General features: G+C 45.2%; 2 protein-coding genes across 2 annotated transcripts in view; both read left to right on the top strand.

The window, feature by feature from the left end:
- CALCRL (calcitonin receptor like receptor) overlaps positions 1-13185 on the top strand; it is an 86981-nt gene that overhangs the window by 25082 nt on the left and 48714 nt on the right. The window lies entirely within an intron of this gene.
- The window catches only part of PHOSPHO2 (phosphatase, orphan 2), a 266822-nt gene continuing 256894 nt past the window's right edge, over positions 3258-13185 (top strand). The window contains exon 1 of the mRNA XM_081183054.1: positions 3258-3277. The gene's annotated coding sequence lies outside the window, so the exon portion shown is untranslated. The remainder of the gene's footprint in view (positions 3278-13185) is intronic.

Below are 13185 nucleotides of genomic sequence, written 5' to 3'. Positions count from 1 at the left end.
CATGGCCTCTCCAGACTGTAGGTTGGGAACTGTATATTTTGAATGTTTCCCCATAAAAAAGTAATGATAATATTGTATGTAGAATTATAGCAACACAGGGTGAAAGCCAGGACAAATGTCTAAATTAGGCTTAGAGTATAAGCACACCCCCACGTAAGTATGCTCATTCCACTGATTCATGATACTCAGTTCTCTAACGTTTTTAAGCAAGGGAGAGAGGGGGAACTTGACATTTTCAAGTACTTTCGCTTCCCAAAAGTCTTATATTTGGTATTGTAGTGTTGAAAGGGAAGGGAAGGCTAGCCCAAGAGTCTTTCTCCCAGTGTGGTGCTCAAACCTATGAGATTATGAGTCTCATGCTCCAGCAACTGAGGTGACATTGGGCTTCAGTTCCCAGTGGTGCTGCTGAATTCTGTGGGCCATGTGACATTGGCCGGAGCTTGAGTCCTGTTTGGGGAGAAGGGGAAGCAAAACACACACACACACACACACACACACACACACACACACACACGGGCTATCCTTGTCCTGACAGTGGTTACTGCCATGCGCAGGCCTTCTTTCCTGCTTGTCATTTTTGAGCATTTTTGCCAGTGCCTTAAAGAAATAAATGATTCTGAACTCCTTGAACCTGTGAGGATTTAGCTGTTCTGTTCCCTTTCTTGGGTCAACGTCTGCAAAGGCACGACTCCCTGATTAGGCAACCATTTGGAGGGTTCCTGATGTCTGCTAGTTTTGTGTGGGGGTGTTCGGAGCCGGACTCATGTCATGGTTTTTTATTGGGTGGAGATGAAACTGGAATTAAAGCTTCCCCCGTCTGCTGATAAACAGAGAACTGGAAAAATGCAAGTTTCGAGTTGCTTATATATCAAATGTTCCCTTCCCTGTGTACTTCCTACTCTCGGGCCGCAAATGGAAACGGAAGTACTAAAATGCCTCGGGTGGGGAAGGCAAATGCCCCCTCTCTGCTGCGTTATTTATAGCTTGATGATGATTATAACATATAAAGTATCTACGGTCTTACCAGAAAACCCGTTTTAATGAGATTCCCATCCTGGATTTCTAGCCAGAGAAATCTGGAATAGCTTCTTCAACAACATGGCCTCTACTTATATCTGAATAGGATCAGACCACTGAATTACTCTTAATTGCTACCTGCTCCCCTCCCTCCATTCCCAACCTTCGTCTTCATTTTCTGCGCATTTGAGAGGAAACATCTTTGCACTTCCTTAGCTCTCGAGCTTTTGCCCATCAACAAAACAGTTGTGTACATCGGTTTCCTTTTCCGTTCCCAGACCCCGGTGTCATTAGATGACTAATATTTTCCGTAAAGTTAAAGGAAAAATGAAGCAGGGACAATTAGGTTGTAGGGTTTACATCTGTTTGGTAGGGACCAACTTCTAATTGTGAAGGGAGCATGAAGAGTTACCTTCTTCCAAATGCCCTTCTCCAGCCTGCAGATGGACACTGTCTTACAGTAGGGTTCCATATTTCAAAAAGGGAAAATCTGAAAGTTGTTGGGGGGGCAGGAAGTTTGGCAAAAATGAGACTGCTGACATGGGCTCTTGCTTCCGACAGCACCCCGTCTTATGGATAGAATCTGATCTGATAAAATACCCTATTTTGGTCAAGCTCTTCAGACTGCTTTGCACTTGGAGTTAATTAGGTTGAGGGAGTGAATTGCTCAGAGAAGAAGAAGAAGAAAAAGAAGAAGAAGAAGAGTTTGGATTTGATATCCCGCTTTATCACTACCCCAAGGAGTCTCAAAGCGGCTAACATTCTCCTTTCCCTTCCTCCCCCACAACAAACACTCTGTGAGGTGAGTGGGGCTGAGAGACTTCAAAGAAGTGTGACTGGCCCAAGGTCACCCAGCAGCTGCATGTGGAGGAGCGGGGAAGTGGACCCGGTTCACCAGGTTACGAGTCTACCACTCTTAACCACTACACCACACCAGTACAAGAAGAGACCCTGCAGAGTCAGACCAAAGGGCCGTCACATAGGGGCAAACCAGAGGCCATGTGGGACATGGGGATAACTTCCCTCGCCATGGCTGCTCCCCAGCATACTGCCTCTGATCCTGGAGGCAGCATATAGCCATCATTCTCAGGGCCGGTCCAAGAAATTTTGGCACCTGAGATGAACCACAAATGATGCTTCCCATCACCGCCAGGGATGAAGGGATGTGTGAAGATCTACATCAGGACCAAACGGGGGATAAGATCTACAATGGGAACAAGGGTGGGAGGTGCCTCCTGTTCACCAAGGGGTCAACTGTAGAGGTGGCATTGAAGGGGGCGGCTGCCAAGGAGGCACCGCAGCAGCGGGTGGTGAAGATCAGCTGCCCCTATGGATCCCAAAGCTCAAGGTGGTTGCCTCACTTTGTCTCATGGGTGGGCCGGCCCTGCTAGTCAACCTTGATAGCCTCTATGAATTTGACCCATCTCCTTTGACAGCAATCTGAGTTAGAGCCCGACACCACATCTTCTGCTACTGAATTCCATTCTCGTGCTCCATTTTGTGGCTGTTAGAGAGATCAGCCTGAAAATGCGATGGCAAAGTTTTCTAATGAAACAATTCAAAGCTTAGCCACCGTTGCTCTACAATCACAAACCATACCGACGCGCCAATATATATGACAAAGCAGAGTTCCTTTCGTGTATTCTAGAAAGCATTTCTTCAGCACATCACGAAAGGGCAACTAACGGCCATGCCACATTCTTAATTTCAACTTGTGTTTCCGTGTGGTTGCTCCAGGTATAATTAGTGGCCATTGCCAGCTCCTGAGGGACTGGAGTTTGACAGCTTTGTGTCCATTTGAAGATACAGGTAGTCCTCTTCTTCTTCTGTGGATTTCCCACACACAATCGCAGCCTTACGTGGATCACCAAAAAATAATAGGCAGACCTAAATGGGGTAACTGTGCCCCTAAAGGACCAGGTGCACAGCCTGGGAGTCATTTTGGTGCACAGCCTGGGAGTCATTTTGGACTCACAGCTGTCCATGGAGGTGCAGGTCATTTCTGTGCCCGAGACAGCTGTCTTCCAACTCCATTTGGTACGCCAGCTGAGACCCTACCTGCCTGCAGACTGTCTCGCCAGAGTAGTGCATGCTCTGGTTATCTCCTGCTTGGACTACTGCAATGTGCTCTACGTGGGGCTACCTTTGAAGGTTGACCTGGAAACTACAACTAATGCAGAACGCGTCAGCTAGATTGATGACTGGGAGTGGCCGCCAAGACCACATAACACCGGTCCTGAAAGACCTACATTGGCTCCCAGTACATTTCCGAGAACAATTCAAAGTGTTGGTGCTGACCTTTAAAGCCCTAAACGACCTTGGCCCAGTATACCTGAAGGGGTTTCTCCACCCCCAGATGGGTGGGGTATGTATGTATGTATGTATGTATGTATGTATGTATAAACAAACAAACAAACAAATAATGTGGTGGTGGTGGTGGTGGTGGTTTTACACGATTTGGCTTATACACGTGGTGGCCAGGAATGTAACTCCCACCTAAGTGGTCAGAACCGAAGGAAGTTCTGGAGCATTTCCATCTCTCCATGTTACTTAGAGGGTTTTGCATGGCTATAATTGGCTTCTTGCCCAGCCCCCTCCAATATAAGCTGTCCATTAGACCCAGTCCTGAACGGTCTTCTGGCAACCTGGTGCAAATAAGGAGCAGTTTGTACAGACAATAGAATCAGGTGGCAAAGCCCAGACAAGTCCACTTTCCTGGACATGGCCTCTCCAGACTGTAGGTTGGGAACTGTATATTTTGAATGCTTCCCTATAAAAAAGTAATGATAATATTGTATGTAGAATTATAGCAACACAGGGTGAAAGCCAGGACAAATGTCTATATTAGGCTTAGAGTGTAAGCACACCCCCACGTAAGTATGCTCATTCCACTGATTCATGATACTGAGTTCTCTTACGTTTTTAAGCAAGGGAGAGAGGGGGGAACTTGACATTTTCAAGTACTTTCGCTTCCCAAAAGTCTTATATTTGGTTCCCCTTATTATGACCTGCATAGCTACAAATGCCATTAATAGTAATGATATTAATCAGCACTGCTTCTGTGCCTGCTGCAGCAAGCTACGGAGAATAGCTCAGTTCAGATGTAGAATTCTAGTCTTCCTCGGACTCACAGGCTCCTTGCCCCAACTTTTCTTAGATTGTGATAACCAGACATTCAAATTGTAGCATCCGAATTAGCGCTAACTTGCAAGCTTGGATTTTAGTCTCAACATTAGTTGTTCAGTGTGGATATTGCATAGCAGACTACTGCACTAGGATTTTTAAGAGTCAAGACCCACTTTTATCGTTAGATTATGGCAACATGTTATACCTCTGAAGACAGTTCAGGAACATCAGCGGGTGCAGAATTCGGCAGCCAGGGTGCTCACCGGTGGGGAAGATGGTGTGAGCATATTACACCAATCCTGGGCCAACTGCACTGGCTGCCAGTTAGATTCCGGGGCCAATTCAAAGTGCTGGTTTTGACCTATAAAGCCTTAAATGGCTCAGGACCACAATACCTCAAGGGCCATCTCTCCCCATAAGAACCGAACTGGACCCTGCAATCTTCATCTGAGCCCCTTTTTCATACATCTCTTTAAACGCCAGATAAAAACCTTCCTCTTTTCCCAGGCCTTTGGCTAATTAAACTATCTACGGCCTTCTAAACCATTTTTTTTGGGGGGAGGGGGTGTTTTGTTTGTTAAAGTGTTGTGTATTTTTGTGTTTTTACACCATAAACCACCCTGTGATCCTTGGGTGAAAGCTGGTATATAAATTTAATAAATAAATAACCCAAGCACGCATTTGAGGATCCATTTCTTAATCTTCTGCCATATATTCATGTGGTGGTTTTGCTCCCGTTACAACCAAGGTTAGATCAGTATCTAACTGGTCAAAGACCAGTAGGCTACAGTAAGAGCAAACTGGAAATGGAGAAGGAAATCTACGTGTGAAAGAGTAGGAGGAGCCCACAAACCCATATTCCTGATTGTCTGCATTGACACATTGATTGTACAATATGTTAGCCAAAGGTAGTACATTTAAATTCACCAGACATAAATTCCGATGTGTTTCTCCTTGTTCTCAAGCCTTAACACAAAAGAAGGATATGCTGAGATTTTGTTTTATCATGAGCTACCTTTGAAAAGTTGTTTTGTTTTTGTTCCATCGAGCTTTTGATTTTTCTGTTGCTTAGATTTTCTTTCGGGTCCTCTTCAGGTTTTCTGTGCTGCTTATTAGTTGTGACTTTGCTTTGATCCCCACCACACATGGTCCTCATAGGATTGTTGTTTTGCTGTTTGCTGATTGTTTTAACCAACGTTCTCCTTCTAGGATATCTGTTAGCAAAGAGAGGCAGCGAACAAATATTATTACAGATAACGAAATATATCAAACGCATCACCTCCAGCATTTCTCACTAAAATAATTCCATGTCTTTAGCTTCCAAATCCTGTTTGGGGAAAAAGGATGCAGACCACATGTTTTGTCACAGGATGGTACAAGTGGCAAGCGGACCCAAATTGAGTTTTCTGCCACAGTAGGTGACTTTGACATTCAGGTTGGTGTCTTCAACAATCCTATCTTGATTCGTTGCTAAATTGGCCAGATATAACAGAAAGAGGTTTTCCCAGTAGTGATGTATGGAAGTGAGAACTGGACCATAAAGAAGGCTGAAACCTGAAACTGTTCTTCACCTGAAGTGCCACTTTAGCTAATGGGGCCTCCCACTGCTGCCGCGCCGCCGGAGCACGATTTCTGTTCTCATCCTGAAGCAAAGTTCTTAACCTGAAGCACTATTTCTGCGTTAGCGGAGTCTGTAACCTGAAGCATATGTAACCTGAAGCATATGTAACCTGAGGTACCACTGTATGTCTGTCTAGCATCTCTGTCTGTCTGTCTCGTCTTTTTGTCTCTTTCTTTCTCTCTCTCATAAGTCAGTTGGCAACAGTAGCAAGGAGAAGCAGCGGGCGATGCCAGCGAGGCGGAGGCCTGCTGAAGAAAGAGACCCCCGCTGAGACCAGCTTTCCCCAGTGCATCTCAAATCCTGGATGCAGCACAGCTGACAGAGGAATATCCTCAGTTTCCTTCTTTTGGCTGCAAACTAGCTTTGTTGATGTGTTGCTACAAAGAGACGCTATCTAGATGGGACGAAACTGAGCGGACTTGGCAGTACTCCTCTGCCCTAACAATTGTTTTAATAGCTTAGGTACGATTGCCAATTCGTCTCCAGATGTCTTCTGAGTTCTGACATCCCTCCCAGTCATGTAACTGCAGCCGAAAACTTTCATAACACTATTTCTGTCTATTCCCGTCTGCTTTGCTTACATTTTGCAATTCTTTTATACATTGACCCCTTTCAGGGATTTCTTTTATTTTTATTTTTATTATTGTTTCTTTTGTTCTCCTCCCCACCCCACCCCTGTCCGCCTTCCATGTTTACACTTCAGCGTAGATGGACACAGATGGATGCTTCTGTACTTTTTATATTTTAAACGGAAGAGTTGCTTTTAATGCGGATAGCATGCAGAGTGCGTCCATTGAGCAAAGCGCGCAGAAACAGAAGCATGGGATCTTTCATATGCAAGAGTTCACTTCCACTAGCGGCATCGTGCCTGAACTTTGAGATCTGTGGCACAGCCTCTTCTGGTGTGCCCATCATCTAAGTCACCTAAGGTCATGGAGGAGAAGCTCTTCTCTTAAAATGGTAAAAAGGTAAAGGACCCCTGTGTGGCGATCACACAGGGTCCCCAGACATTTCACCGTCTATTGATCCCTGTGTCACCACTTTATTTCTCGCTGCCACCACCCAGGCCCTACCTGGGTAAAATACTGAGTCCAGTCAGGGTTAAATTGGAACATAAACTTCTGTTTATTTATTGCAGTTTAACAAGCGTGTGGTTCCATAAACAGTCTCAGTCAATTACAATTATGTGGTGCCTTATCCAGACCTATAACTTCCACTACCTGCTCTCACTCATTAAACCACCTCTCAGATATTTACTTGTCTTCCTAGCTCCTGACTCGGCTTATTTCACTACACTAACTCAACCTACCCACAGACTCTGTCCCAATTTGCTCCCAATTCAACCAACCACCCAACTTCCAACAAACTCCTCCTTCGCCCCTCCCAGAGCTGGTTTTATAGTCCCTCTGACTCCACCCCCTGGGTTCTGATTGGGTAACTTGTTTAACTATTTCACCTCCAGCACTCTCATATGTTAACGTCACACCCTGGATGGTTAAGTCCAGTCAAAGGGGAATATGGGGTTGTGGTGCTCATCTCGCTTTCAGGCCGAGGGCGTTTGTCCACAGACAGCTTTCCGGGTCATGTGGCCAGCATGACTAAACTGCTTCTGGTGCAACGGAACACCGTGACGGAAACCAGAGCTCACGGAAACGTCGTTTACCTTCGCTCCGCAGTGGTACCTATTTATCTACTCATACTGGCGTGCTTTCGAACTGTTAGGTTGGCAGGAGCTGGGACAGAGCAACGGAAGCTCACCCTGTCACACGGATTCGAACCGCCAACCTTCTGATCGTCAGGCCCAAGAGGCTCAGGGATTTAGTCCACAGCACTACCCGCTCTTCTCTATGGTAGCCTCACAGCTATGGCATTCCCTTCCTTTAGACCAGGGGTCAGCAAACTTTTTCAGCGGGGGGCTGGTCCACTGTCCCTCAGACCTTGTGGGGGGCCAGACTATATTTTGGGGGGGGGATATGAACGAATTCCTATGCCCCACAAATAACCCAGAGATGCATTTTAAATAAAAGGACACATTCTACTCATGTAAAAACACACTGATTCTTGGACTGTCCGTGGGCCGGATTTAGAAGGCATTTGGGCTGGATCCGGCCCCCTACCCTTTGCCTACCCTTGCTTTAGACCTACCCCCATTTTTTTTACAGCACAGCAGTCCCTGATAAGGATGAGTCTCACTGTTTTGAACCTGTTTGCCTTTTCAGCCCATTATCTGAACTCAAATTCAGTCAGTTGCAGTTTCCGTTTCGTTAACGTTCTATGCTCTGGTGCTTTGCAAAAAGAACATTATTCTTATCGATTCTCCTGACAAGGTCGCGAGCGTTGCTCACGTAATGGCTAGAGCTGTTCACAGTATACTTCTGCTGCTTTTCAATGCCTGTCATTCAGTAGCACCCATCTATATTCCCCCCAGGGGTATTGTAATTTGTCTGTCTTGTGGTACTACTTTAGTTTTGACATTCCCCTTTCTTCTTTCTACACTTTTAAGGAATTTAATGAGGCTTGCACATGCAGCGGAACAAAGTGCTTTCTTTTACTGTTTTACTGTTTTTACTCGGTCGTCTATCCTCAACTGTGTTGTGGACCCTAACTTGTTGCGGATCCTCCTCTGGAGGTCCAGAGGGTGGCAATACAAGAACGGGGCCTTCTCTGCAGTGGCTCCTCATCTGTGGAATGCTCTCCCCAAGTAAATTTGCCTGGCACCTTCATTATACACCTTTAGGTGCCAGGCAAAAACATTCCTTTTCAACCAGGCCTTTGGTTGATCTGATTGACATCCTATGCCCTTTTAAAATGTGGCTCTTTTTGAGGGGGTGTTATTGGGTTGCTTTTATTTTGATTACAGTGGTACCTCGGGTTACAGACGCTTCAGGTTACAGACACTCCAGGTTACAGACTGTACTAACCCAGAAATAGTACCTCGGGTTAAGAACTTTGCTTCAGGATGAGAACAGAAATCATGCTGTGGCGGCACGGTGGTAGCGGAAGGCCCCATTAGCTAAAGTGGTGCTTCAGGTTAAGAACAGTTTCAGGTTAAGAACAGACCTCCAGAACGAATTAAGTTCTTAACCCGAGGTACCACTGTATGGTGGTTTTTATGTTGATCTTTTCTGTGAACCGTCCTGAGACCTCCAGGTATAGGGAAGTTTATAAATTCTAATAATTCTAGTCATCATCATCAACAACAACTTAAAAATAATCTTTACCATGAGTGTCCACTTGTTAGGGTTTGAGTTTTGTTTTAAATTATTGCTGCCTTTGTGTTTTCAATTGTTTTATGCATAAATCACCTTGAGATAGTGGTTTAGAATGTGATCAATAAATTGATTGGAGTAATAATTAAGAGCCCACTCCATCACCTGCATGGAGTGCAACCTTCAGTAGCAGGGGTGTGTCTTTGTATGTTCACAAACACAAACCGGAAGCATATATAGAATTGTGGGGAGTGGTCTGTAAGCAATGAAGTCAGAGGGAAGTGAAATACAAAAGGGACAGATAGTGACTATTCAATTAGAGCTGGAATGTAGAAACTGAAAAAGTTACTTAGGGTGTAGACGAACGTAAGTTTGTGAGTAATATTGGTATTATTTATTGTGTCTCCAGTCGGCTTGTCTTGCAATTCCAGCAGAATTCTCTCAGTCAGTCCTTGGTTGGCCTTTGCACTCTATATAACATGCCAAGAAGTAGCACATCTACATGGAAGTATATCACTCATTAGTATGTGCATTTCAGATTGCAGCTGTAGTCAACTATGACTCTGCTGTCCTTAAATATGTAACACTGAATTTGGGTTGCAGACCGTTCTTCCGAATTTTCTGAATTATTGCTCTGAAACCTTTGACAGCCTTTCGGAGATTAAATGTTTGTGTGTGTGTGGTTGCTGTGTGTGTGTTCTTGTCTGTCAAGTGTGCCACCATTTATTGGCCCGTAAAAGAGAAAGAAGTTTTCATTTCTTAAAAACACCAGGGTACGGGATAACCTTTATGTATAGGTTTGCCATATTTCAAAAAGTGAAAACCAGAACACCCCAAAAGTTGTTGAACATCTTTTGGACAAAAACATAATTTTCCGATTGACTTCCCTAAGATCTGCCACTTTTCAGAAATTCCCCCTGGACATCAATTTCACCTTTGAAATCCTGATAATGTCCACAAAAATACGGATGTATGGCAGCCCTATTTATGTAACAATTTGCCTCTTATGATCTTTTAAACACTGAAGTATTCTGTGCGGCAGTATGTGAACATAGTCAGATATGCATAATCAGTACAGATTGGCAGATTTACATTCTTAAAATGCTATGGCCCTGATCCACGTCCAGTTACAAGCATATTGTCTTACATATTAGTCAACTTTGGATGGGGATAGACATTCCCATCCATATCAAGAGACGCATCCAGGTTCTTCATAACCAATGGGGCCCATATGAGTATGGCAATGTGGATGCAAATGGAAACACAGATGTTTAACTGCATCTGGCATTGGTTGTTCAGCATCATTGGCTCCCACTGTCCACATCTGGCTCTTCCTTTGCTTGATCAGGACATCATAATGCTAACATGCAGTCACAACTAAGTGGACCTGCCAAATCCCAGTGCGCTTTTGAGAACAGCAAAGATCTTTTTCTTAGTTCTAGATCAGGGGTGGGGAACCTATTGCCCTCCAGATGTTGTTTGACTCCTCCAGATGTGCTTTGACTCCAAGTCCCATCAGCCCTAGTCCTTTATCTTTGTCCAGAAACAAGTCCTCCACCCTGGTCTAGTCTGTAAAGAGAACACAGAAATACTCTATGGAAGGATGCTGTAATGGGAAGACTGTTCTGCACAATTCAAGTTTCTGTTCAGCACTTGCCCAACACAACATGCTACTGCGTAGGGCTGCCATACATCCAAATTTCCCCAGACGTTACCGGGATTTCCAAGGCGGAATTGACATTCCAAGGGGAATTTCTGAAAGGTGGCGCTTTGTCAATCAAAAAACAATCAAAGTCAATCAAAAAAATTTTGTTGTTGTTTTGAAACCTCATTTTTTTGAAGGGCAAGAGTACAGTACAGTGGTACCTTGGGTTAAGTACTTAATTTGTTCCGGAGGTCTGTTCTTAACCTGAAACTGTTCTTAACCTGAAGCACCACTTTATCTAATGGGGCCTCCTGCTGCCGCTGCGCCGCTGCTGCCCGATTTCTGTTCTCATGCAAAGTTCTTAACCCGAGGTATTATTTCTGGGTTAGCGGAGTCTGTAACCTGAAGCGTATTTAACCTGAAGCGTATGTAACCCGAGGTACCACTGTACAGTTGTACCTTGGTTCTCAGAAAGAATCCATTCAGGAGATCCATTCAACTTCTGAAAACATTCAAAAACCAAAGCGCAGCTTCCGATTGACTGCGGGAGCTTCTTGTACTCAATCGGAAGCTGCGGATGCCACGTCGAACATTCAGCTTCCAAAAAATGTTCACAACCCAGAACACTCACTTCCTGGTTTGTGGCATTCGGGAGCCAAAACGTTCGAGTCCCAAGGGGTTTGAAAACCAAGGTACGACTGTAGTAGGGTTGCCATGTTTCAAAAAGTAAAAACCAGGACACACCAAAAACTGTTGAGCTTTTTTTTACAGGTGCCCAGGCCAGGGAGGGAATTGGTGCATAGAGTGATATGGCAAACCGATCTGTGAAGCTCCCCACACTCTCCAGCCCTCTTTAACAGTGGCTGCAGCAAGGTTTAACAGAGGTGGGGAGGTACGTGGGGAAACAGCTCTTTGCAGCGCCTCCTCCCTTCTTTAAAAGGGTTGCAGGTTGGGATGAGCTGTGCAAGGAGGGGTTTGGGGTGATCTGGGAAAGGGAATAGGTGAGGGGTGGGGCGAAGTGTGCAGGGAGGGAGTGGGTTCAGTGAGCTTTCAGTGGTGGAGGGGTTGGACAGGTGTGGGGGAAGTCAGGTTTGGGAAGGGGTTGGGTGGGGAGGTGGTCTTGGCAAGCAAATGTCCGTCTTCATCCAAACACACTCAAGCCCTTTCCAGGCATTTGACCTGATTTCAAAAAGTTTCAGAACTGTTGAGCTTTCTTTTAGAAACCTAGGAACCCACCAAACCCATAATAACTTGGGAGGGGGGTGGAACTCCAAGAATGTGTTCTCAGTGCTTTCTTTCTCCCATTGCATAAACTGAGTAAAATTCTATTTCCATACCCTCCCGGTGTCCCAATTTTCCAGGAAGAGTCCTGGAATTACGAAAGCCATCTGGGCTTCTGATTTGATCCTGGAGCATCCCTATTTCCCCCACCAGGTCTTGGGGAGGAGGAGGAACTGGAGCTTGCCCTGAGGAGAGGTGGCGGCACAAGGCTGCGAGAGAGCATCTTGTTGCCCTTCCATGGCCACCGCTTTTGGGTTCCTCCCTTGGGCAGCTCATAGGGGTTGCTGGAAAGGGGGCGAGGAGGAGGAGGAGAGGCTGCCACCTCTGATGACCAGCTTTGTATGGCACGTTGGCAGACTGGTGCAGACTGAGGGCAAGGCCACCCTGGGTGCAAGGAGCAGGGAAGCAGAGCGCCAGTAGTATGGAATTTATATCTGTCTGTCTGTCTATCATCTATCTATACCTATCATCTATCTATCTATCTAATCTATATATCATCATCTATCTATACCTATCATCTATCTATCTATCTAATCTATATATCATCATCTATCTATCTATCATCATCTATCATCTATCTATCATCATCTATAGATCATCATCTATCATCTATCTATCATCTCTCTATCTATCATCTATCGACCTATTGATCTATCAATCATCTCTACCATCTATCTATCGATCATCTATAAATGCTTTGTGTGTCCGCTTCTAACCTTCCCCTTTCTGAACTTGATCTATTGGTGTGTGTGTGTGTGTGTGTGTTTTGTAAATCTACCAAAGAATTAAATCAAATCAGGATTAAGGAGTTTTCTCAGGAGGGCGTGTGAGCTGTGCCCCAGTGGCGTTGTGCTGGTGACACTCACCCTTCTGGTAGGAAATGCTCTGTGGGGTGGGGGGGACACAAAAAATAGGGGGTGGGATCAAGGAGGGTCAGTTGCGAGGAGTGAGAAATGTGCCTATTTTCATCTGAGGAATTTTAATGGGTATGCACTTCTGGATGTGCTGTGTAGCCTCTTCTGGTGTCAGGCTTTGGGGAATCGCCTTCCTCCCCCCGTGGCAGATAAGAAGATCGAAGAAAGGAATGTCTTACCAGTTAGAAACTTTTATAATCGCAGAGAGAGAACAGAGAACACATCTCCTAGAAATGGCGGTGCTCCCAATTAAGGCTTACACCCCCTCTGTCCCTATTAAACTACATCACTCCTACATCTTGTAATCTGAGCTTGTACCCTCTGCACTAACACTTTCTGAGCTCTCTGTGTCTTTGGGGAAGGGGGGGGGTG

Source organism: Podarcis bocagei (genome assembly GCF_964188305.1).
Source record: "Podarcis bocagei genome assembly, chromosome: 1".
Taxonomy (NCBI): Eukaryota; Metazoa; Chordata; class Lepidosauria; order Squamata; family Lacertidae; genus Podarcis; species Podarcis bocagei.
Note: the sequence above shows the minus strand (reverse complement) of the source record. Positions and strands in the feature narration are given on the sequence as shown.